The sequence below is a fragment of the Heterodontus francisci genome, chromosome 11 (genome assembly GCF_036365525.1).
Source record: "Heterodontus francisci isolate sHetFra1 chromosome 11, sHetFra1.hap1, whole genome shotgun sequence".
NCBI lineage: Eukaryota > Metazoa > Chordata > Chondrichthyes > Heterodontiformes > Heterodontidae > Heterodontus > Heterodontus francisci.
In genome coordinates, this window is record NC_090381.1 from 34,308,778 (window position 1) to 34,334,058 (window position 25,281).

Below are 25,281 nucleotides of genomic sequence, written 5' to 3' on the forward strand. Positions count from 1 at the left end.
TGTGCCTGATTGCTGGGTGCAGAAACAGAGTTAGGGGAGCTGATTTCCCATAGAAGTGCACCAAGTTGTCAGCTGGTGATGTCCGATTGTCCAGGGCATCTGTCTAAATCAATTGTTGGGGCCATTGATTACAGCCTGGTTCAGGACCCTGATGCTAAATTGAGCATAAACTGCATGGCCTATGCAGTTTCTCTGGATCATCTAAAAAAAAATACTGCAATATCATTTAAGAACATTTTCAAGCAGTCATTTGACAAAAAAAACTTCTAAAGATCTCTTAAACTAAAAAAAAGGCCCAAAATAAGGTGATAAGTTTCAAATAATTAAACCTAACTCCATAGCTCTGTTGGTATATGTTACAATGGAGTCTGTACTTCCCCACTGGCTTCTTTTTGTCATGACTTTTGTCCATTATTTTTCGCCATCTACTAAAACTGTCCTGACAGTGAGATTCTGATATGCAGTCTCTTGTTTTATATATTTTTCACTCTGTTCGGTTAGAATTTCCATTGATGTTTCTGGATGAATTTTGCACGTGTGTGCGAGTGAGAAAACAAAACCCGTGTTACGTTTATGAATGTTTACAAGCAAACTGGCGCTGAATTTTCCTTCTGTTTCAAGTAATCCACAGCCGCAGACTATGATGCTGTTATTTCAGGCATATGTTTGCAGATAAATGAACTGACAAGTGATACTGGGATGCGATTGATATTGGGCATATTGACTACAAACCAAATCAAACATGGATACAGCAAATCATCTGTGATATTCTGACAGTTGACATATCTGTCTTTAATGCAGTTTGACTAGTTGAAATAATATTAGCAATTGAAAGCATAAATCTCATGTACCAGTGAGTTTGACATATTCCAAATTAAATTATTGTATTTAAGCAGGAATAAGGAAGCATTAAAGAACAATATGTATTAAATTACCCTTTTATTGAAACAAAGGAGGAAGACTGAAACATAGAGAGATACAGCACTGAAACAGGCCCTTCGGTCCATCAAGTCTGTGCTGACCAACAGCCACCCATTTATACTAATCCTACATTAACCCCATATTCCCTACCACATCCCCACAATTCTCTTACCACCTACCTACACTTGGGGCAACTTACAATGGCCAATTTACCTATCAACCTGCAAGTCTTTAGCTGTGGGAGGAAACCAGAGCACCTGGCAGAAACCCATGTGGTCACAGGGAGAACCTGCAAACTCCACACAGGCAATACCCAGAACTGAACCCGGGTCACTGGAGCTGTGAGGCTGTGGTGTTAACCACTACACCACCCCATCCTTGAAAATAGAAGATGCTACACATTTACTCAGGGATAAAAGAAAATGGGAAAACTGAATCAGAATGAACAAAACATAAGGTTACAGCAACAGCAAAGCAGGAAAAAAGATTCTAGATTTTCTTAAACAATTTTACAGAAACACTGCTTTATTATAGCAAAGATAATTGAACAGCTTTTAAACACAAGACTTATTCAAAATGAATGACTGAATCTGTGAAATGAACTTTAGTTTAATAGCTGTATTACATCAACCTGTGTCATATTGAAACAGCTATAAATTAAAGCAATTCATAATACCATTTGAAAATACCTATGCAAATATTAAATAGCTGCAAAATCTTTAGAGCATGACTGATCTTCATAAATAATTGCTATCTTGTTATGCTACTGTGGGGGTAATTTTCAACTCTTCCTGGATGGTAACCTGTCAGCATACGTCACCCACCCGAAATTGGTACCATTGAACTAAAATCAGGTGGGTAGATGATCTGGTCTGCCAGGTTCCTTTGCAAGTGGCAAAGTAGTGTTTTCACAAAGTGTAAGTAACCTTTGGGTGAGAACATGAATATTGGTGCTGTTCCTTATTTTGGCTGGCGCCCTTGGTTCAGTAGCAGTCCTCTATTCTGATTCACCCTTTAATTGGAATGAGGTCAGATACTCCAGACAGGCTGGTGGATATAATGGGGCAGCACAAGTCATGCTCCTTACAAGTGAATTGGTGGAAGAGAGTGAGCATAGTTAAGAAAAAGCCACACTGTTAAATCTGAGAAGAAAAACCTGGAAATGCACAGCAAGACGGTCAACACATGAAAGAGAATAGAGGAGTTAAGCTTTTGGATGTGACTTTCCCTGTGGGTGACTTTTGTGTGTCCCATAAATAGCACAATAAAAGAGTAACCTGGACTGTGAAAGCAACCTTTTTCCTTGAGATAGCTTGTTATTTTGATCGATCAATGTTTTTGCTGATGCAATGGCTTCATTTGCTTTATTGCAGTATGGCTATTTTAAATCATATTGTGCATGATTTAAGCTCAGGAAATGATCACATAGTCGTAGTTGGTTGCCAGCTCCTTATTCAATCTGTAGTAAAAAAAAATATGTTCAGTAATTCATGGAAATCTGATTTTGGATATTTGTACATGATACATCATAACACAAAAAAGCAGACTGCCTATGCGCTGTTTTATAAATATTGTATCATACTGGCACACATTCTATATTTACTAATCAAAAAAATACAAAATTGTATGGATGGGAGTGGATAAAGAATACAGGTCACAGGACCACAGGAGTACATTGGCAGGGGACTGGTAGATGATATAGGCTGGGTAGGGTTTTTATTCTTTCACGGGATGTGGGCATCACTGGCAAGGCCAGCATTTGTTTTCCATCCATAATTGCCCTTGACAACTGAATGGCTTACTAGGCCATTTCAGAGGGAAGTTAAGAGTCAACCACATAGGCCAGACCAGGTAAGGAGCCTTGATTATTTTTGCTCTTTTATCTATGCATTTATTTTTATTTATAAGATGTCAGCTGTAGCTCAGGATATCTTGTGTGGCTCAGTGTAAAATTTTGTTAACGCTTCTGTGAAGCCTGTTGGGACGTTTTACTATGCTAAAGGCACTATGTAAATGCTAGTTGTTGTTCTTGTTATTATTGATAAGCCAAATTGTTTAGTTTGAAAACTGAGTTCACTGGCAGTCAGTGGTTTCAAGCAGACTTTTGTTTTAGACTCACAGTAAAGCATTGCTGATGATGCAACTGTGCAGTTCAGCTGATAGATTTGCATCTATTGTTTCCCTTGTGTGATCGTCACAAGAACTGAGAAATGAAGTAACTGTGCCATCAGACAAATTGATTTGCATTCAAATTATGTTCGCAGCTCTCCGAACTGGCCCAGGGGATAGCTGTCAAAGGTAACAGGCAGCCCTAAATATAGCATTGATTTTTACTCAGGATTTAGCATTCAGGGGGACTGGGATATTGAAAAAAACCATGGTATATTCTGCTTCAGTCACTTGTTCACCATATTCATTTTTAAGTCAGTTAATAAATGTACAAACTGGACCATTTCTTTCTGTAGCGATAAATAGTTAATAATTAAAACTCCTTTTCTCCTTGGGTCTCCTTTTAGTGCATTTTACTTATCTTCATCTCAATTGATCCTTCTCTGAATAAAATCTTTTTCTGCTTTTCTTTATTTCCCCCCCCATTATTTCCATTTTTTTAACCTCTATTTCCTTGTTTGTTCCTTTGCCTCATCTCCACACGCCCACCACCCCCCCCCGCCCCCCGTCACCACCCCCAGCCCATTCATACTATATTCTTATTGATTTCTCCACCACTGCTCATTCTTCTTACCTTTTTGATCTGTTCACGTTTACTGTCTCTTCAGTCTCTTGGTTCTTTCATTCCCACCACCTCTTTCCCAAATATTCCCACAGTCTCCCAAGTCTGCCTTTTCACTATCTTCCATGTCTGTCTGAATGATTTCCAGAAGTTTTCTGCTATCTTCCAGCATCTATATTAAAATTGCTCTTTGCATTTACGAAAGATAACCATATTATGCAAGAACAAATCAGTTAGGTCAGTGATTTGCAGTAATTATAATTGTGCGGGGCACTGTGCAGTCACATAAATTTTAAATAGTCAATTCAACAGCTAATTGACAGAAAGGTCATGACAGGGACGAATGACCTGATTACACATCACATCAATCAGACTTATTCCCAACTGAATGATTGGTCACAAGAGAGTGATGTTTGATCTTCAACAATCCTCTCTGTAAAGGCATGTCTTTTAACCTCCCTCGTCACTCTTGGTGACAATTTTAACTTGCTAATCTTTACTCATTGACTCTCTAACCAGAGTAAATATTCTTTCTTTATCCAATCTCTCAAAACCATTCATCATTTTAAACCCCTCCATTAAATCTCTTCTTAGCCTTTATTCCTTCAAGGTTTCCCAGGAAATCCTTGGAACTTTTTAAATGATAGTGTAGAGCTGATTGTCCCATCAACACTTTCTCAACATTCAAATTTGACTATTACCAAAAGTAGAGTGTTACTTATGCACACAAGTGCAGAGCATTATTTTTCTCAGTCAGAAAGCATTGTAGAGCCTGCAGTATAACACAGTTCTGTCAGTCTGGCATTGATCAAAGCAGTACCTATAATATAACTGCCCTAAATCTCTTAACAGTCTGTGCAATTGAAGAGTTATGTGACAGAATTCACTGCCAGTGTGCAGGCAATAGCTCCAAATGGATGCTGACAGGTGCTAGCAAAACCTCAGACTATTTTGGCCAAGGATGTCGAGGATGAAGCCTTCCTTTACCTCTCCCAACCTAACCTCAGCTTTATCATTTTACTGATGGCTCCAGTTAAGATTCACTGCAGAGTTCATCACCTGTTATCATCAATGATATTGAGGTTTGGCTGCATTTTTCTAAAATGCTGGTGAGGTTGATGCACAAGTGAATGGAGAGGATGAAGTGACCATTTATCAATTACATTATCACGCCAATTCCTCTACCCACAATATCTTCTTTGAGTATAGGAAAATGAACGACTCTGAGATCTTGACTGCCACTAGAACTGTCTCCCTAAACACTACCACATTTCCTCTTCACCTTTAGAAATTTCAAAGCCCATCTTTTTGCCCAAATCTTTGGTCATCCCCTCCTAACCTCTCTTTATGGCTTGATCTCCATTCTCAAGTCTATTCCTTTTATTAGTCCTGCCCCTCTTTTAACCACTTTAGGATGATGTCTGTGTTAAAGGCACTATGTAAATTAAGTTGCCAAGAAATAAATGAAAATGCATTTCTTGAATGTAGCATAAATTGGATAAAATTTGTTAATATTGCCTATCAAATTGAAGTACTTGTTGCTTCCATCCCATTTCTTACATGTAGGACTAAAAGACATTTCACTATTTGTCATTTTCATTGTTCAGTTATCCCCATAATCATTATGTCACTCTGAAGGGTAGCAAACACTTTGTCTTTCCTTCGTGCAAAGATCAACTGCCATAATTGATGTTAATGGAAGTTAAAGAACATTGCAAATAGAAACCACTGAGTAAATGCATGTTGGTCTAAGCCTCTGATAGTTAAAGCTAAGGTGCATTCAGTACCAATCGAGACTATTGATTCTTTGTCTTGTTTCATTGCAATCAAAGCTAACACTTAGTAGGAATTACCCTCAATAACACACTCTGCACGGAATGCTCTGTTTTCAAACATCACTGTTTTTTTTCTCTCTAAGCCATTGTAACTTATAAAGGGGCTACATTGGAACTTTTCCAGATTGGACTTTTTCTACATAGTATAGATTTTTGCCCTTCGTATGTTTACGTTTTGTATATTTGTGTGTGCACAAGTGAGCATGTAGGGGGGCAAGAATGTAAACAATTACACTGCTAAAATCCTTCAATCCGGTCACAAAAATAAAGGGCAAAGTGTGTTATGTATTAAAAAATAACATTTCCCATATCGCATTTAATTCCCTTGGCTTTTCTATTTTGTCTTCATATTTTCCTTCCTCTCCTTGTTGTATACAAACTCATACTGTTATTACTTTAGTTAAACTAATTTATTAAGGACTTTCAAAACAGATACAGTGCAGCCATGTAAAAGATATTCTGAACCCACTCCCAGTTCTACCTCTGAGTTCACAGAGAGGCTTTGCTTGTTTTCTTGAAGTGGCAGTTAATAACAAATTTGTTTTTCTTGGCTTTCATTCTCTTTTTTCCACATGGTGGTGTGAATTTTCTTTCATTTCTCTTTTAATCATCTCTCTCTCTGGTAAATGGATCAGTTTTGCCATTTCCCTTTGGCCTGATTTTACTCTTCCCCACAAGATCACCCTCGCAAGTAGCAGCTAATGAATAGACCTTAAAGAGCCAATCCACATTTGAGCTTTTAGTTACTATAGCCTTCAATCTCCCATCAAAGAGAATTGAGCACCAATGCAGACCCAACTCTGATATGAATGAACCCCCATGACCAAAAGGTCTGAGCTGTCTAAAGATAGATTTCATCAAGCTAGGCTCCGATAATTATTTAATTGTGAAAGAACTAGAGGTGGCATGGACACTAAATAATTATGGGTGAGGAGGTGATTCAGCCTATCTTAATTCATCCGTCCAGAGAGATCCTAATGACTCTCTATTGCCACATCCAATTGTTTCTTAAATGATTCCAGGGTATTTGTTTCTATCTGGAAGTCTATTCTATGTGTCAGTCTCACTTGATGTGAACACAAATTTTCGATTATCTGTCTTGAAAGTACTCTTCTCTAGTTTGAATCTATGTCCCATTCTCTACTCCTGCAGTTTAATTTAAAGTAACATTTTGGGTTTTTATTCTATATCCTTAACAATTTATATCCCTCTATAAGATCTCAGCAGTCTCTCTTCCAGGCTGAAAGTCCCAAGTGCCTCCAGTCTTTCCTCATAACTCATTAGGGACCCGCCTTGTGACTATTCTCTGCACTGCCTCCAACACTTGAAAGCCTCCCTTGTGTCTCTGTCACCAGAGCAAGATGCAATATACGAGGTGTGGTCCGACCAGAGCGCTATAAGGTTTGATCATTATCTGTTACATTCTACTGTTTGGGCTATGTACATAATATGCTGCTGGATTTGTGGATTGCAATCTTCTTCAGCTTCATCTTTAGCTATTGCAGCTCCATTCATGGAGTATGTGTGTCACATTTTTTTCTTCCTCTGTGTTGTACTTTAACAGCTGCATTAAATTTCACCTGTCACTCATATAGCTTGTTCAACTCATTCTGTAATTTATGAACTGCCTATTCTGATTGCACATTGCCTCCTTAGTTTGACTATCATTGAGTTGCTGAATCCAGGTTGTTTATGGAAATCAGCCCTGACATCTGAGGCACCTGACACAGACAATACTTCTCTGCACTCTGAAGAACTCTTTTAATGGGTACTCATTTTTTCCTGCCATGCAACGAGTTTCTTATCCATTCTTAGGGTTTAGCCCAAATTATCAAAGATTTGGTTTAGTTAATAATGCTTTGTGCGGAATCAGAAAAGCCTTTTGGAATTTTACTTTATTTTAAATTAGAAACTCCTGTGCTCAATACTTTGAATCATCTGTTGCAAGATCTGCTGCTATCCAACTTGCTCGTCTACATTTTTGTCACCAGGAGGTGCAGTTGCCTCTCGTTGACATAATGCATCATGGGAGGGCTGATATCAGGGTGCTTGGCTTGTGTTGTCACCCCATAAAACACACAGAGCTGTACTATAAAACAATGCCTCTTTGGCTCTTGAGAAAGAAACACAAGTATCTGTTTTGTTCAACAGCCAAGATTCTCTGGAGACTTTTATGGCATGCTACAAAATATAAGTCAGCTACAATAATAAAACTCTTTCCTGGACCTTTAAGATGGAGAAAAAAGAACGTTGGCTTCCTTTCCTCTTTCCCCCGTTTCCTCCCCCCAGTTTTACCAGTGTATTGTTACAATCTGAATTTCTCCTCAGCAAAGCAAAGTGTGGTTTAAAGCAACTAACAGAAGGCTTTTTTGAGTAAATTATTCAAAATTACAGATTTCTTTCTCCTCAGCAAGAGACAGATGCTACTTTACAGATATTTGTACAGGAAATCCCAGTTAAGCTCAAAGGCCACTTAACAACATATTCCTGCCAACGGGCGGCCAATAAACGGAACACTTAACAGTGCAGGAGCCAAAATACAGTTCGAAAACAGATAAAAGTGGTGCAATCTGCGACACTTTTAATCGCTTGGTTCAACGGCACTATTGTGTCGTAGTAACACTGCATCCTACAAACTTGAGAGGCTGTTCACTGACTCTCTACTAACAGAAGCGTTGAATAATACAGCTCCCCTTCTCCCAAGTAAACAAAGGAAACTTTGCAATGGGTTGTTTTTACTTTAGCAGAATGTAGATAACCTCCACTGTTACCTCTGGAATGCTGTCTGCTATCTCAGGTGGATGTTAAAGAGCCCATGGCACTATTTCAAAGAAGACCAGAGGAGTTCTCCCAGTGTCTTGGCTAATATTTACTCTCAAGCAAAATCATTAATACAGATTATCTGGCTAGTTATCTCATTGCTGTTTGCAGGACCTTGCTGGGTGCAAATTGACTGTCATATTTCCTGACATAATAACATAATAATACTTCATTGTAAAAATGTACTTCATTGGCTGTTAAGTGCTTAGGGAGATTCTGAGGCTGTAAAAGGCAATAGATATATATAAGTTGGTTCATTATTTTGCTGAATGACTTTCTCCAGGTCGGATCTAAAACGTGATGTGAACTATGATTACTTACTTTCATTCTCACAACATTTCCCACTTTAACTTCTGTTGCATTGTCCCCACAAAGCAAACCTGCATGATGCACACACATTTAATCACAAACAAGTGTGTTCATTTCTTTACAATCAAACTGATCCAGGGTAGCCACTTGGTTCTTAATCATTTTTGTGCCCTTCAATCCTCTGGTGTATCAGCACTGCTCTACTTGCAGTAACAAATGATGCAAAGCAGAAGATAGGAGATTGCCCTCAGACTAGTTTACTTTGTTACACTTACCAGGCTGAAAATGTAGAGGGAATAGACCATGGTGAAGCTGGAGGACTCTGTGATGCTCGGAAGGAGCAGTGATGAAATAAACAATAAACTGGAGGAATTATAACAATAGAAAGTCAACTGATAAACTGAACCATAAGAAAATGAGCACCTCTGTACCACAGACAAAATGGAGTGGAGGTCAGGTAGCCCCTAAAATAAAAGCAAAATACTGCGGATGCTGGAAATCTGAAATAAAAACAAGAAATGCTGGAACCACTCAGCAGGTCTGGCAGCATCTGTGGAGAGAGAAGCAGAGTTAACGTTTTGGGTCAGTGACCCTTCATCGGACCCTTCATCGATGAAGGGTCACTGACCCGAAATGTTAACTCTGCTTCTCTTTCCACAGATGCTGCCAGACCTGCTGAGTGGTTCCAGCATTTCTTGTTTTTATTTCAGGTAGCCCCTCCTGTACTGACAATCAACAAGCCTGTTGGCAAAGATGAAACTCATCAACTGGGGCAGCACAGTGGTGCAGTAGTTAGTACTGCAGCCTCACAGCTCCAGGGACCCGGGTTTGATTCTGGGTACTGCCTGTGCGGAGTTTGCAAGTTCTCCCTGTGACTGCGTGGGTTTTCGCCGGGTGCCCTGGTTTCCTCCCACAGCCAAAGACTTGCAGGTGATAGGTAAATTGGCCATTGTAAATTGCCCCTAGGTAGGTAGGTGGTAGGGAATATGGGATTACTGTAGGGTTAGTATAAATGGGTGGTTGTTGGTCGGCACAGACTCGGTGGGCCGAAGGGCCTGTTTCAGTGCTGTATCTCTAAATAAAAATAAAATAAAAATAAATAAATAAACTGCATCTAAACTAGCTCTGGGGAAATCCCATTGAAATTAAAAGGAGCCCATTACATGTTAATGACTCCTACCTACAGGAATGGGACTAACAAAAGTTTTGTAAAACAGACTGACTCCACAGCCCAAACCCAGATGAATAAGTATGAAGTAGCACCATTGTAACAGAATGGTCCCCATCCAAACACCAAAATAGCAATGATTTCCATATCCTTGTCCATTGTGTGGTCACACCAGGGGAGAGGGCTCTGTGATATCTGACAGAGATTCAAATGTGATGGATTTTTACCATAAAAAGTAGCCCTCTGGAGAGAGAGGGGAGATCAAGAAAAGACCACAGAAATCCAGTTCCAGTCAAAGGCTGTGAGATCGGGCTAGCACAAGGAAGAAGCCCTGCTGCTAATACTATACTTCAACTTGCTGCAGCAGAGAACTTAAAAAGTGATCACTGCCTCTGGTATGAAGTTTTAACTACCAGAAATCAACAACACATCAGCAAGGCTTGCTAGACATTTAAGAGTCAACCCCATTGCTGTGGGTCTGGAGTCACATGTAGGCCAGAGCAGGTAAGGACAGCAGATTTCCTTCCCTAAAGGACATTAGGAAGCCAGATGGATTTTTACAACAATCAATGATAGCTTTATGGAACTATTACTGAGACTAGCTTTCAATTCCAGAGTTTTATTCGTTAATTGAATTTAAATTCCACCATAACAGGATTTGAACCCATGTCCCCAGGGCATTAGCCTGGGCCTCTGGATTACTCGTGCAGTGACATTAACATTTGGCCATTGTCTCCCCTGCATTAATGTTTCTAAGGAATTGAGTATTTGTACTCCTGGATCTCTTCTTCCACAATATTCAGAATCTTTTCATTGATTTATACCTTATTCCTTGCTTTTCTTCAAAAAATGCATTACTTAGGATTTTTTTGGCTTTAGCTTGCATCTAACTGCCCATTCTGCTCTCCAGTCCATGTCTTTTTGCGGTCTTTTAGTCTTTACTTTGTCTAATGAACAAGCTACCTTCGTGTTGTCAGCAAATTTTGAGGTTGAGTTGCCTATGCCCATGTCCAATCATCTATATATACAGTATTTATAGTACAAATCTAGAATTAAAACTGTTAAATTCCATTGTAAGAATATTAATGGAACTGAAACCTTTAGTTCACAGCTTCATTGGACTTCCATCAGTTGACCTGTATTGTAAAGGCTACTTTTAATAACACAGGTCTCATGTAATGATGAATATATTGCATGTGCCTAGCTGGTCTGGCACTGCTTAAGACACTGTGACTGCAGAGCTGTGAAATGAAATGCTTTGTTGATTTGCGCTATGGCCACCAAATGGTTGTTTAATAATGAATCGGCCCAATTCTCCATCAGTGTATATCCAAGGACTGGATAGGATTAAGCTGCCAGCTAAGGGCCTGATTTTGTAAGGACCTTTGTTAATAAATAGGAAACTACTGTAAATAAACACTTGAAATGGTAATTACTGCACAATATCTACTTGGAAAAAATGTAAATCAATTTTAATGAGGTATGCAGTTAATGTTTACTGCAAAATGTGAGGTCTGTGATCAAAAGAAATTCCTGCAGCACAGTTGTTGGCAGATCAAATCTATTATGGAAAGTGGCATTCTGAAGGAATTTGGAGGCTTTAATGGTTTCCAGATGTCTCCGGAGATTCCTTTGAAATTCACATGTTTTTGCGATAACGTTTCCTTTCCAGGAATCCTCTTCGAATTACAGGCTTATGAAATATTATACAATAAAGCCAAGCTACCGGTGGTTTTCAATAATTGACACTTTGCAGCAATTACAAACAAAATCATTAAAATACCAAAACCATTGATGCTTCCTAATGAAGAAGGTGAACCTCTTGGGTTGCAAAATTTGAAGTGGTTATTAAGTTACAGTAGTGACAATAATAACATTTTAGAATTCAACAACATTTCAGCACCAAGTTAAATTGTCACGATGTTTTATGTTATGGTTTAGCCAAGTAGAAGACATATTAAGAAATATTCTTTGGTTTTATGAATGTATTACTTGCTGAGACACTTTGGAATTTGCTGAACAATCAGTTCCTCAGTTTCTACTGAATCAAAAACATGTTTCCGTGCTTAAAGGATGAAGATTGTCTTTTGCTGAGGAGTGCAACAAAGATTCTCCTTGATGGTGATGGTACATTCATGGACAATGGTAGAGAGTCTTGGAGAAGATACTAGTGTTTTCATGAGTACTTGAGATGCTTTGAGGAATGGAGTGGAGGGCACTGCTGAGTAAAACAGGAGCAGTCAGTGCCAAGTTGTAAAATGAAGTGGGAATGGAGACCACAATATCCAAGCCTGATTCTGTCCTAATCCAGCATGTGTCCTTATCCAGCATATGCACACAAGTGACTGGTTAGTGATTGGATATTGAAGCCTCCACCAGTTTTTTGTTATCTAGTGCAAGGACCTATGGGGTATTTTGACTTTGGGACAACAGTGTCAAATGGTCGATACCAGCCACCTATTATATATCTCACCCAATTTTAATTCCTCTTGAACTCAATAGAAATGGAAATTGAGAGAGGTGGACAATGGGCAGCAAAGAGATGGATAATGGGCGGCTGACCCAATATTGCCTATTTTACACAGGTTCCAAATTCAAAGTTAACCCTCTTGAGTCTAATTGCAGTGCTGTCACCACCACCTTTGATTAACTCACTACAAACTGGATTAAACGAAGGCATTCCTGGTTTGTACAGTTCAGTGCAATACCATCTGCTATTAGTGAAGCTGGTAATCATGTAGATTAATTATACTGGAACTGCAAGTTGCAAGTAGATTTTTGTTTTGTTTTATTTACTAACATAGCAGATATCCATTTATAACAGACACAAAGCAGGACAAGGTGCTTGAAGAGGGAGGAGTTGGTGGGAAGGAGGGCTCTCAGCAGGAGGCCATAAATGCAGAGGATATTTGGGGAGTAATTTCTTGCTTGAACTTCAGTGATGACCAATGATTGAGATGTACATGCTTCACTAAACAGGTTGACTTCCAACTGCTGCAGCCACAGCTCCAACCTCAAAGCAAGGCAAAGACTGCATTGCTTGTGACTATCAAAGTGATTGTGGCTCTGAACTTTTATACCTCTGACTCTTTCCAGGTTGCTGCTGGAAATACAAGAAACAGCTCTCAGTTTATAGTTCACTGCTGCATAAGGCAGGTCACTGAGGCTGCCTATACAAAGCAAAACAGCTATATCCCATTTGCTATTGCCAGAGAGAAGCAGGTGTTGCAAGCACAAGAGTTTGCATGAATTGCAAGCTTCCTTGTAGTGCAGGATGGCATTGACTGCACACACATTGCTTTGTGGCACCTCATGTCAACTCTGCCATTTTGCTGAACTGAAAGGAATTCCATTCTCTCAATGTGCAGATGATGTACGACCACAGGCAGCATATCATACAGGTCAATGCCCAGTATCCTGGTAGTAGTCACAATACGTTCATTCTGTGGCAGTCCTCTCTGCTAGCTGTATTTCAACCACCATGGCAAGTAAAAGGCTGGCTACTGAATGACAGGTTATCCATTAATGGCATGGCAGATGACTCCAATCAGGAACCCATGCACACCTCCATAGCAGGCATACAAGGAGAGCAATGCTGCTACGAGGAATATTATAGAGCACACCATCGGTAGCCTCAAGTAACACTTGCTATTATGAGGCAGCAGCACTTGTCACCACCTATCAAGTGACAAGCTGAGAAGCAGGAGCACAAGGAAGTGAAGGAGGAGGAGGTGGAGGAACAGGAAAAGGAAGGGAAGCTGCAATGTAGATAATCCCTTTCTGCCCTGGCTCTAGGTGATCAAATAGCTCGTGAGCGATACCAGAAATCTGAAGCACAATTCCCCATTCACCCACACTCCTTACCTTTCCTCTACCATTGACCATCACATTGCCTTCTTTCGCTCAACGAAGAAATAAAAGTCAACACAAGATTCACATTCCAATCCAAATTCATAAATTAAATCATGACATAATGCACACAAAAATAAACTAATCATCTTTGTGCATTCCCTGAGTGCCTCTTATACGTACTTTTGCCTCTCCTAGTGCTTCTACAAAGTGTTTCCCTAATAGCGACAGCATGACTGGTGGAAGGCTGCTGACCTTCAGCTGAGAAGACTGCAGTTGGCATTGCAGGGTGACCTCGAGCAGCTCTGGGCCTAGATGGGTCAGCTTCAGACTGCACCATCTTGGCATGGGTGGCAGCAGTCTGGGCTTGCCGGCTGACAGGCAGTGGCAGAGCGGCAGGGGTGGAAGCATGAATGCTGTCATCTTGAGAGAAGACAGCAGGTTCATACTCCATGCAGCCACTTCTACTTCCATAGTGCCTCAACAATCCTAGTAATCTGTTGGAGTAACATCCTGGAAGCCCGTTTCAACATTGATGTTCAGAGCCATGATAACAGCAGTCTGAGCTTCCACTACAGCACTCAGGATTTTGGTAGAAGCTGCTTGCACGGCAGTGGAAGCTCAGACATCGGCCATCAGGCACTGCATCATGGTTGGTCCCATAAGTGTGTTGATGGAGGTGGCCACCAGTTAAATGCTGGAAAGGATGGGCCCCAAGCTCTGTGCAAAGCCTTATACAAAGTTGGTCCTGGACTCCTCTGTGCTTCTTGACATTGAGTGCAGGTTTTCAGTCAGGGTTGTCAGTGTTCCAAGCATTTGGGTGTATACACCCATCAATTTTCTTCTGTAGCGTGGCCCATCGAAGTACTCATTTGAGTCCTCTGTAGTGTGTGACTTCGCCGTCCAGCAATCTGGCACCTGTGCTATCCTTTCCCCCCACCCTGGCTCCAGTGCACTTGTGCCCAGTGTCTCACCACATGCAGCTTCCTCCTCTATCCTATCCTCTAAAATATGTGTAGTGACAGTATCAGAGCTGGTGGCTGCGACTGTGGGATCAAGTAAAGGTGTCCCTTCATCTTCACTTCCTTCTTGCTGTTCCTCCGCTGCCTGGGAAGCTTCCAGTTCTTGGGTATCTGGAATGAAAAAGGGACAAGGATTGGGTTGTGGTGAGGGGAGAGGAGAAGGTAAGAACTGCATGCTTACACCATTTGCAGCTTCTCAATCAGAAGAGATTGAGGGATGAGGGACAAGTTGAATGAGGGAACGAAGATAAATTATTCAGATAGCCTCATCTTCAATGGTTTCAGTCCTGTTGCTGATGATCCTTCTCATGCGGTTAAAACATATAGGAAAGCTTCTTCCTCCTTAACCCACTTGATTCCTGCTGCCTCTTGTTGTGCACCATTTTCCCCTGTAAGAAAGGGGGAAGTGTGTCAGTGAGTATCCTGCAATATGTTTGTGTGATGTGGCTGTCATGTTTGAATAGCTGGCAATGTGTGCAAGCTGTGATGTGGGATTGAGCCTTGCAATAGTGCTAAGTGTGTGAGGGTGAGGTAAAACATATCAATGGTAGGCTTGAGTCCTAATTGATAGAGATTGTTGGTAGATGAGTGATGGGGGTGTAGTGGACTGAGCAGTGGAGAAGGCTAGTGGTGCAGTTGGTAGGATGTGGCATTTGAAGATAAGCTCTCTGTCTTTGACAACCCATGTGAGATCATTAAACTTCTTCCTGCACTGCATGCAGGGTCATGTAGCTATACTCCTCTGCTGCTATCTCTTTCCACTGCTTCTTGGGAGCCTCCTGCCGCACCCCGCTTCCCCCCCCCCCCCCCCCGACAGCCCCCCCGACCAAGGGTACAGCACATCTCTCCTCCGTTCCACCTGTTCCACAAGATCTCCAGTGCAGTGTCTGAAAACTTTGGTGCACACTCTCTACCATGGTCAGACCATTGTTGAATCGCCCACAGCACACCTTTGAAAATACTCCCTGCACCTATTCTAGCCACAATGCACCTCCCCTTTAATAAGTGCAGGCTGGCTTTAACTGGCACTAGGCACTCACGATGTCAGGACCCATTCTGATGCATGCAGCCAATGAAGAGCACAGGGAATGCTGGCTGCACGCAACAATCATATAACACAGCAGGCAGCATGAATTTGATGTCCTGCCTGCATTGCAGTGAATGGGCTATGGGTTAATTGCACATTGCGATCCCTCTGCCAGTTTTCGGAGTTGTTCAATTTAATCCCAATCAATAGAGAATTGAAAAGAGAATAAATATATGGAATCAAAGAATCATAAAGCACAGAAGGGGGCCATTCAGACCATTGTGTCTGTGCCAGTTCTTTGAGAGAGCTATTCAATTGGTCCCACTCTCCTGCTCCTTCCCCACAGTCTTACAAATATCTCCCTTCAAATATATATTTCTAATTTCCTTCTGAAATTTACTATTGAACTTGCTTCCACCATCCTTTCAGATAGAGCATTCCAGATTGTAAGAACTCACTGAGTAAAAATGTCTCCTAATTTTCACCCTAAACCTTTTGCTAATTATCTGAAATTCATTCATAAATATTTGTCTCCAAAGCCATTATCTTCAGCACCTGCCTCCACCCCCCAGAAACAACTCACCTTTGAACTTTGGGAACTCTCTTTTTGATTAAAAGTGCTACATAAATGCAATTTGTTGTTGCTACCTCAATTACAGAAATGCATTAGTGATAAACCTCAAAGTTTCACAAGTCTGAAGTTCTAATCTGAAGCATTTATACTATTTTTAAAAACAACAATAAATGAAACTGGGTTAGTGCCACACCAGACAAAACGAGCAGATGAACTCAAATGATGTTGGTAAATTTTTGGCATTACAACAGTACTTGCCTTGGCCATTGATGCAGTGTATGCCTGTAGCCTAGTGACTTAATGTTTTCCAAATGCAAACCATAAAGCTTTCATTTCAGCTTCTGAGGGTGGATTTTCCCCTGCCAGTAGGATCATTCCGAGCAGTGAGATGCAAATGGGCAGGGATCAGGAAATTTGGCAACATGCAAACCGATTGATCCCTGCTGGAATCCCAAGGTGTAAAATTTTCCACTTGGCCTGAATGTTGATGTAGATTTTAAATGAGAACTGTGGTTTATTATACAACGGCCTAAACATATGCAAATCAGAAAGCATGTGATTTCCGACATTTATAGTAGAATATCTTTGTGCAGTAAGTCCACCCACTTGCTGTGCATGTAAAGCAAAGTTTTTTGTGCAAAGGAATTCTTAAAAGGGTAATGGCATTAGTAATTAATTTTCCTTTTCTTCTTTCCAACTTTTTTAAAATGTTTATGCTCATTTGCTGTGCATTCATTTTATTTTTTTTTTTGCTTTTCAGCAACAGAACCTGATTAAAATGTTTCTGTGGAAAAAAAATAGTTAGAGAATCCCCAGGAAGCCCACTATATTTGCAGAATTTCCAAGAATTTAGCAGAAAAGATAAACTGTGGAAGAGCAGACATGCTAATAACTTTGATTCAATCAGTAGGAAACTATCAAATACATGTTACTGGGACCCTGGAATTTTGCAGGAAATATTAAAATGAATGATGATGTTTCCTTGAAATAAATTTAAATTGCATTATTTTATAGCTGAAATGGTAGACGTTGAAAGAAGTCATGTCATGCAGCTGAGAAAACCCCAGAGCTGAACTGTCTTTCACCCATCATTACACCCCAAAACGTATCTGTATCTCCTACCAAGCCTACCCAGCAATGACAAAGAACAACTGGATCTGCAGGTCCATGTCAGTCAGTTGTACATCTGTGTCATCAGTTGCAAGAACACCTGTAGCCAACCTTCAACATACGGAGGACACAGCTCACATATTGTCTGTATCTGCCTCCTCTCAAGCTAGTTGCGGGATCATCTGAAGTATTAGCCCAGGGGCTGGCCACAAATGTATCTAACAAGTGAATAAAGCATTGGGCGACTGGCCCAGCACTTCTATCTACATGCCCACTGCATAGTAATTGGTGCATAATACAGCTGACCAATGCCACATTCAATTTTAAAAGGCCCAAGTTCAGTAAAAGGTTTAAGAGCTTAAACAGATCAACTAGGAGACAATACTCAAGAAAATTTCAGCTTGAAGACAAAGGAATATCATTAAGGGCATACTACTGAACATGCAGGACAAATAGAGGAACATAATTCAAAATAGGTTAATAAGATAACAGTAGAAAGTTAAGGCAGAAAAACAAACAGAGTCAAACTACTGGGAAGAGTCCAGAATCCTCTAAAAAAATAAAGACAATGCAGTCAGAGGGGAAAAGAGGGAACCAGAATGAGCATAGCCATATTAAGAAACTCTTCAGTACTATAACAGCAAGAGCATTATCAAAGAAGACTGTTACGACCACATGGTGTGACGTGTGTCGTTCCCACTGTTGAACTCCCCACCTGACTGCAGCAAGTGTATTTGTATTAGAGTTTAGCCCCTTGGTGTTTTATTTCAGAAATAAACAGACAGTGACAAGTTTTGATATGCCTTATCCTGAAATTGTCACAACAGCATCCACTCACACATTTGCTCGCACAAACACACACACACGAGCACACACACACACAGAGGAAGAAACAGATGGAGAAGGGAAGGTGGAAGATGGTTTTTAGTGGGGTGGGGGAGGGGGAAGGTTACAATAAACCTGTGGAATACTCTTGAGAATCAAGTTCTGGATGGATGTAGGCCTGAGATGACTGTAGATTTACCTCTTGATTGAAGGTTCTGTTGAAGATGGTGGGTTACTTCTAGCTCTCACTGCTGTATAATGTAGATGTTGGATTTTTTTCAGCAGGGCACTGTGCTTCCTGGCTGGGCTGGAACTCAAGCTGTTACAAGTAGCTTCACCTTCTGGATCAGTCTCTCTCTCTCTGGCTGTGTTTTTTTAAAGGTAAAACTGTGTCACCTTTCACCTCCTGATCGGAACCATTCTCCTCTCTTCTGCATGGTGATTGCACAATGACCCAGGACGTGGCTACGTCACACCTCCTTTGTTTCAGAAGAAGACATTCAATTCTGGAATGTTTTAGGATAGGTGTAAGATGGATTCCATTAACACCTTTTGGCTTTGAAGATTTGTCCTTTGTCTTTGTCAGCTTTAATACACAAAAGGCTAATCCACTTTTCTTCGGTGGCCATTTGGACCATTTAAAAAATAAAGGTTCTTTTTTTAAAGACAACTCCATTTTTCATAACTCTTCAGAGTTAATCCATGATTTTTGTATCATTGCACTTCTGGTGTGCGTGACACCTCCTCCAAAAGGGAAAAAATGAAATTCCTTGGATTTCATTTTTATATTGATTATTTTTTGGGATAGAAAGAGGGAAAAGTGAAACAGTAAGAAAGTTTAGGATCACATCACTGTACACATTCATTTCATTCACTCCTCCATTTTACAACTGCTACAGCTGGAATTGTTATTAACAGCCATTTGGGGTTCAAATTTACCTTTTTTTCATTATCCTTCCTTTGAATGAGATACCATCAAAAAGTTGCATTTCTTTTGGTTATGTGTTGTCAAATGGGATTGTAGTTTCTCTCACACCAGTTTATATGACTTTAGAAATGTTAAATCTCCAGGACCATATGATTGTTGGTGAAACTTGTAGTATGCACATTTCTGTTACTGCTTGTGACAAGGTTCCCTGTTTGTATAAGCTTTAAACCCTTAACTGCTGCTTCCACAATACACGGAATTAACCATTCAGCTTCCGGCACATTGACAGTTCTTATTTCTAGGGTGATAGTGGGGATACATTGTTTTTAGCCCCTGCGAGGCATCTGGGATTTCTTCCTGCCAATTGTTCTTGCTGGTCCTGGAGATTAACATTCCTAAAGTCATACAACCTGGTGTGAGAGAAACTACAACCCCATTTGACAACACGTAACCAAAAGGGCTGCCATTTTTTTATGGTACCTCATTCAAAGAAAGGATGATTTTAAAAAAAGTAAACTTCAACCCCAAATGGCTGTTAATAACAATTCCAACTATAGCAGTTGTAAAATAGAGAAGTGAATGAAATGAATGTGTACGGTGGTGTGATCCTAAACTTTCTTACTGGTTCTTTTTTCCCTCTTTCTAAATTGTTGGGTTTGACTAGTTTTGGATTTGGAATCTGATCATGTGATTCTTCAATGGGTAGATCCAAGCTGACCTCACTTTTAGTTTTTTTGTGATTTTCACAAGTGTGGTTCACTTTACAGTATGTTACCTTCCCTCTTCCTTTTGCTCAGAGATAAGTTTTTCCATAATCTGCCCCATGTCCTCTGGGACACTACTGCTCATAGGGGGTTGTCCAGCTTCTACTGCACTCCCCTGTGGCACTTGGAGGAGGTGAAGCATCTCCCTCACTCTTGGTCTTCCTGTTTAGGAACTTTCTTTGTTCCCATCTAAATCTTTAAAAATAGTTTCAGCTAATCATATCTTGGTTGCTTTTCTTTCAGCTTTTCAGCTTTTATCTTAGCTTCTTGAAATCTTTTTTGGCTCTATCTGGGCCCTTTTAAATTCTTCTGGTTTGATTGCCCTCTGTGGGATTTTTGGGACTTCACACCTCTCTCCAGCTATACAGGGTTTTGTTTGCTCCCCTCAGTTTCTCCAGTCTCCATGGACTGTTCTGGACCCTCTAGGTATGATACTGTGCTTCCTGCCAAGTCATTGCCCAGCAATATGTCTTCCCCCTGAAAGCTCGGAATGATTCTGACTGTCACTACCCCGGTGACCAACTTACTCTGTTGGTAAATTTTAACTAAAGGAACTTTCAAGCATCTTCCAGTAAACCCTTTTACTAATACCATGGTATTTGTTCTGCTTTCCAATGGCACTTCTGTCAGTTTGGCTGCCAGTAGGGTCTGAAAACAACCGATATCTCTGAGGATGGTTATTTGTTTGTCTGGTGCCTGGAACACAAAGGGAGTCATTTTTCCTTTGTGCAAGTTCTGATATGTGCTCTGCTCTTGCATTATATCAGAGCACAGGCCTATTACTTTCAAAGCCACAGACACAGGCTTGACTGCAATGCCTCCTGCTGGTTTTTTGGCAGACCAACAATTGGCCTGGACATGCCCAGATTTGTCACACTGGAAGCATGTTGGGCAGACCACTACTAGTCTATCCCCTGGGTTCTTTGAAAAGTTGGAGACTGGCCGTGTTTTTCTTCCCTGCTCTCCTTTTCTCTCGTGCCCATTTCTGCTTCCTGTGCATCTCTGCTGTCTCTCCCTAGCTTGTAGACCCACATTTAGTCAGAGCTAGGGATTTAGGTATTCTTTCATAGTTGTCAGCCATTTTTGCTGCTTCCCTTAATTTGTGACTCTCTTCTTCGATGTGGGTTCTTGTACTACTTGGGATGCTATTTTTGAACTCTTCCAGCAACATCACTTCTCTCAAGTTTTCATATGAGTGTTCTAGCTTGAGAGATCGTATCCTGTAATCAAAGGCCATGTGCTTGATTCTTTCGAATTCAATGCAAGTCTGTCTGGGTCTTTTCCAGGTGTGTCGGAATTTCTGTCTATGTGCTTCTGGTATGAGATCATATGCATTTAGAATTGCAGTTTTAGCTTGTTCATAAACAGAGGGACTTTCTTCTGATAACAGGGAAATGACTTCACAAGCCCTACCCATGGACTCACCTTATAAGAGGAGAGTCCAAAATTCTTTCGGCCATTTTAGCCTGGTAGCTATTTTCTCAAATGAGATAAAATATGACTCAACTTCCTCCTTATTAAATTTTGGCAGTGTTCTTGAGTGTCTCAGCACATCAAAGTTTTGCTCTGCATTAGGGATAAGGTTTGAGTGACTGGTAACATTTTGATTTTCGGTTTGCAGTCTCTGTAACTCAACCCTTGGCAATTGCGTTTCCTCTCGTTTCAACTGAAATTCTCTTTCCTCTCTTTCCTTTTGTAACTGAAACTGTATTTCTTCCCTTTTCATCTGCAACTATATTCTAGCTGGAATTATTATTTTTTCAGTCTCTGGTTCCTTTCTGTTCTCTTCTAGTTCAGGGGCAAGTTTAAAATGTTTGTCTAGATTTTTCAATAGTTCAGGTTTTATTGCTTTTGTCTGGAAGTGATTCCCATCTCTGTAGCTAAGCTTTTTAAATCTTCAGCACTTAACCTTTTTAACTTATCATGGGGCATCTCTGCCTGCTGTACAAACTCCTTAGCATTAAATGTGGCCATCGCTTTTGTTTCTAGCACCATAAAGAATACAAAAAAAATCTGTTTGTTTATTTTTCCACAATTTTCGAGGTCAGTTTTCCTCCCGTTTTCCAATTCTCTCATTTGTCTGGTGGTTCAGATCCTGTCTTCGACCCCCCCCCAATTTTTTACAGTCACGTGGTGAGCGGTTTGGGTGATTCCCACTGTTCAACTCCCACTTGACCGCAGCAAGTGTATTTGTATTAGAGTTGAGCCCCTTGGTGTTTTATTTCTCAAATAGACAGCGACAGGTTTTCTTGTAGGTTCTAAAAAAGTGTAAGTCAATTGCCTTACCCCAAAATTGTCGCAACTGCATCCACTCATGCATTCACTCGCATGTGCACGCACACACAAACACAAACACACACACAAGAAGAAACAGAAAGAGAAGGGAAGGAGGAAGGTGTTTTTTTAGTGGGGGTTTGGAGGGGGGGGGGACGGGACTGTTATGATAAACCTATTGAATTCTTTGAGAATCAAGTTCTAGATGGATGTAGGCCTGAGATGAGTGTAAATTCTTGATTGAAGGTTCTGTTGAGGATATTGTGTTACTTCTAGCTCTCACTACTATATACTGTAGATGTTGGAATTTTTCAGCAGGGCTTCCTGGCTTGACTGGAACTCAAGCTGTTACAAGTAGCTTCACCTTCTGGATCAGTTTCTCTCATTCTCTCTGGCTGTTTTTTTAAACTGTAAAACTGTGCCACCTCTCACCTCCTGGTAGCAGACATTCTCCTCTCCTCTCAATTGCGATTGCACAATGGCCAGAATGTGGCTACTTCACATCTCCATTGTTTCAGATGAATATTCTGCAATGTTTTCAGCATAGGTGTAAGATGGGTTTCATTAACACCTTTTGGCTTTGAAGATTTGTCCTTTGTATTTGTCAGACTGTTTGAATACAGAAAAGGCCAGTCCCCTTTTCTTCAGTGGCCATTTTGGACCATTTTTAAAATAAAGGTTTATTTTTTAAAGACATAGTCCATTTTTCATAACTCTTCAGAGTTAGTCCATGATTGTTGTATCATCGCACTTCCGGTATATGTGACAGCTCTTTTAAATAGAGTTGAAGTTGAGGATAAAATGAAATAATGAACATACTAAATCATTTTTTCTGGAAGCATTTGTTTGAGAAGAACCTTCTGGCATGCATCCATTAGAAATACTGCAACTAAACTTACTGACTTTGATATAATTTTCATGGATATGCAAAATAGCCTTCCAGGGTTAGAACTAATAACCCTCAAGCATGGATGCTAAGGTATACTTGGGACAAAATCGATTAAGTTCTGGCAATTATCTTGAGAGTCAGTGAACAGAGGAGTGGTCCTACTGGATTGGAAACAAGCCAACAGGGTATCTATTTTCAAGAAAGATTATGAGACAAACCTGGGTAACTACAGATTCATTACTGCTAACTTGTAAATTAATGGAATTGATCATTAGGAACAAACGATGCCCCGTATGAAAGTAAGCTAGTAACTGGCAGCTATCGCTTTCAGAATGGAGTTGATTCTGCTTGACCTTGACTTTTTTTGAGAAAGTAATATCTCAGGTGTACATTGGAAAGTCCAAGATGGTGTACTATAACTTCCAGGAAGCTGTAATAAATTTTAAAATGAACTGGAATTACATAATCCTAAGGCAGTAGGATTCCGGGGTAGAACTTAGAGATGATAAACTGAAAGAGATGAAGTAGCACATACTAGTTAGTGGGACTTGGGAAATATAGAATGCAGTGCCCATAATCAGCATTGGATGACTGCTGTTTCTGATTTTAAATAACATGGATTTAGAGATTCAATATTAATCAAACTTGCATATGATACTAAACTTGGGAGGAGGAGGCAGAAGAACATTAATGAAGCATTCAAGGAACTACAGGTGATATTTGTGAGTGGATAGAGTTATTGCAGATGAAATTCAATATAAATAACCATTATAACGATTGGGTCCACACTACATATTCTCTTGGATTCAGCATAACTAGCCCATATATTCCTTCTGATTGGGTGTTTACCTTTATTACTCACTATCTAGTCATATGCTTGCTTGGGCTTGGGATTATAATAGTGAAATCTGATACACTACCCCCAGCATGGGCTGCTTTGAGCACTGAAATCTGTGGGAACTAACAATTTAATAGCACCATTTTAATAAAAATGATACGAAGACCCATGGAAAAATATTTAGAAGTTCCAAAATATGACATACACATTGGAAGAAAGAAAGTGGGGAACATAATAAATAGCACTGAACTAGAAAGAAGAAAGACTGAAAGAGGTATACTCTACACTGATCATGCCCAATCATTGCAAAGCAGTAATTAACCGAGCAAAGCAATGTAGCCAGATCAGTAGCTTGAGGCCATCATGCTGAAACTGTATAGTGCTCTGGTCAGTCTGTACATTGAATACTCCATTCAATTCTGGTCATTGAAGCACATCGTAAACATTTAAGCCCTGAATGCCATGTAGACAAGGGTCACATGATTTATCCCGACAGTCAAAGGATTGATTTAGAAAAAAGGTTAGAAAAATCTGGACTCTTTACTTTTGAAGGAAGGCAATTGACTTTACTAAGGCATGTAAGATACTAAATGGAAGAGAAAAGACCAACTCTTGGTGCTATTTGAAATTGAACTATGACTGCTTCACAAGAGGCAAAGGTACAAACTGTTAAAAAGGCAAATTCAGGTTAGATATCAGGAAACACTTGGTCATATGAAGAGTGATTAATGTCTGGAATGGCCTGGGTAAGGGAGTGGAGGAAAAAAATCTAAAGTCATTCTAGGGGCAGTTGGCTGGGTGGGGAATTGTAGATTTGTAAGAAACAACAGGCTAAATGTGCTGAATGGCCTTCCTCAAATGTATTTATCTTTGTGGGGTATTGATGAAGCTTTGTGGCTGTCCAGGCAGCAGGTTCCTCACTTGTACCAATACCATTTGGTCCGTCTCACCTGTGCCATCACTCAGTGTCAGCTTCTCAAGCTTACTAACTCTATCTGCCAAGATGCGTGTAGCTGTGCTGGTGGCTGCAAACTGTGGTGAATGCTGTGAGATGTTGACCTTGAATTTCTGCCAGATTCTCCTAATCTTCTGCATTACTTTTGCAGTTGATCATCGTAACCCCTGAGAAAATTGCGGAAGTGGCCATTTTTGGTCTGTTTATCTCGAGGTTCTGCTGATCTTTGGCTTGAGAACACACACACAAATGGAGACAACTCTTTTTCTGGGGTAAGGGAGAGCTGACAGGCTCCACTTCCAGGCTCATAATGAGAAGAACAGATGTTGCATTGTTAACTCCAGAACACCTTACAGCGAGCTTGCATTGCTTGGTACGCTGTGATGTCAGTGTGAGAGTGAGAAGAGAAACCAGATGCACTGGCTCAATGCTTGGGGGATTA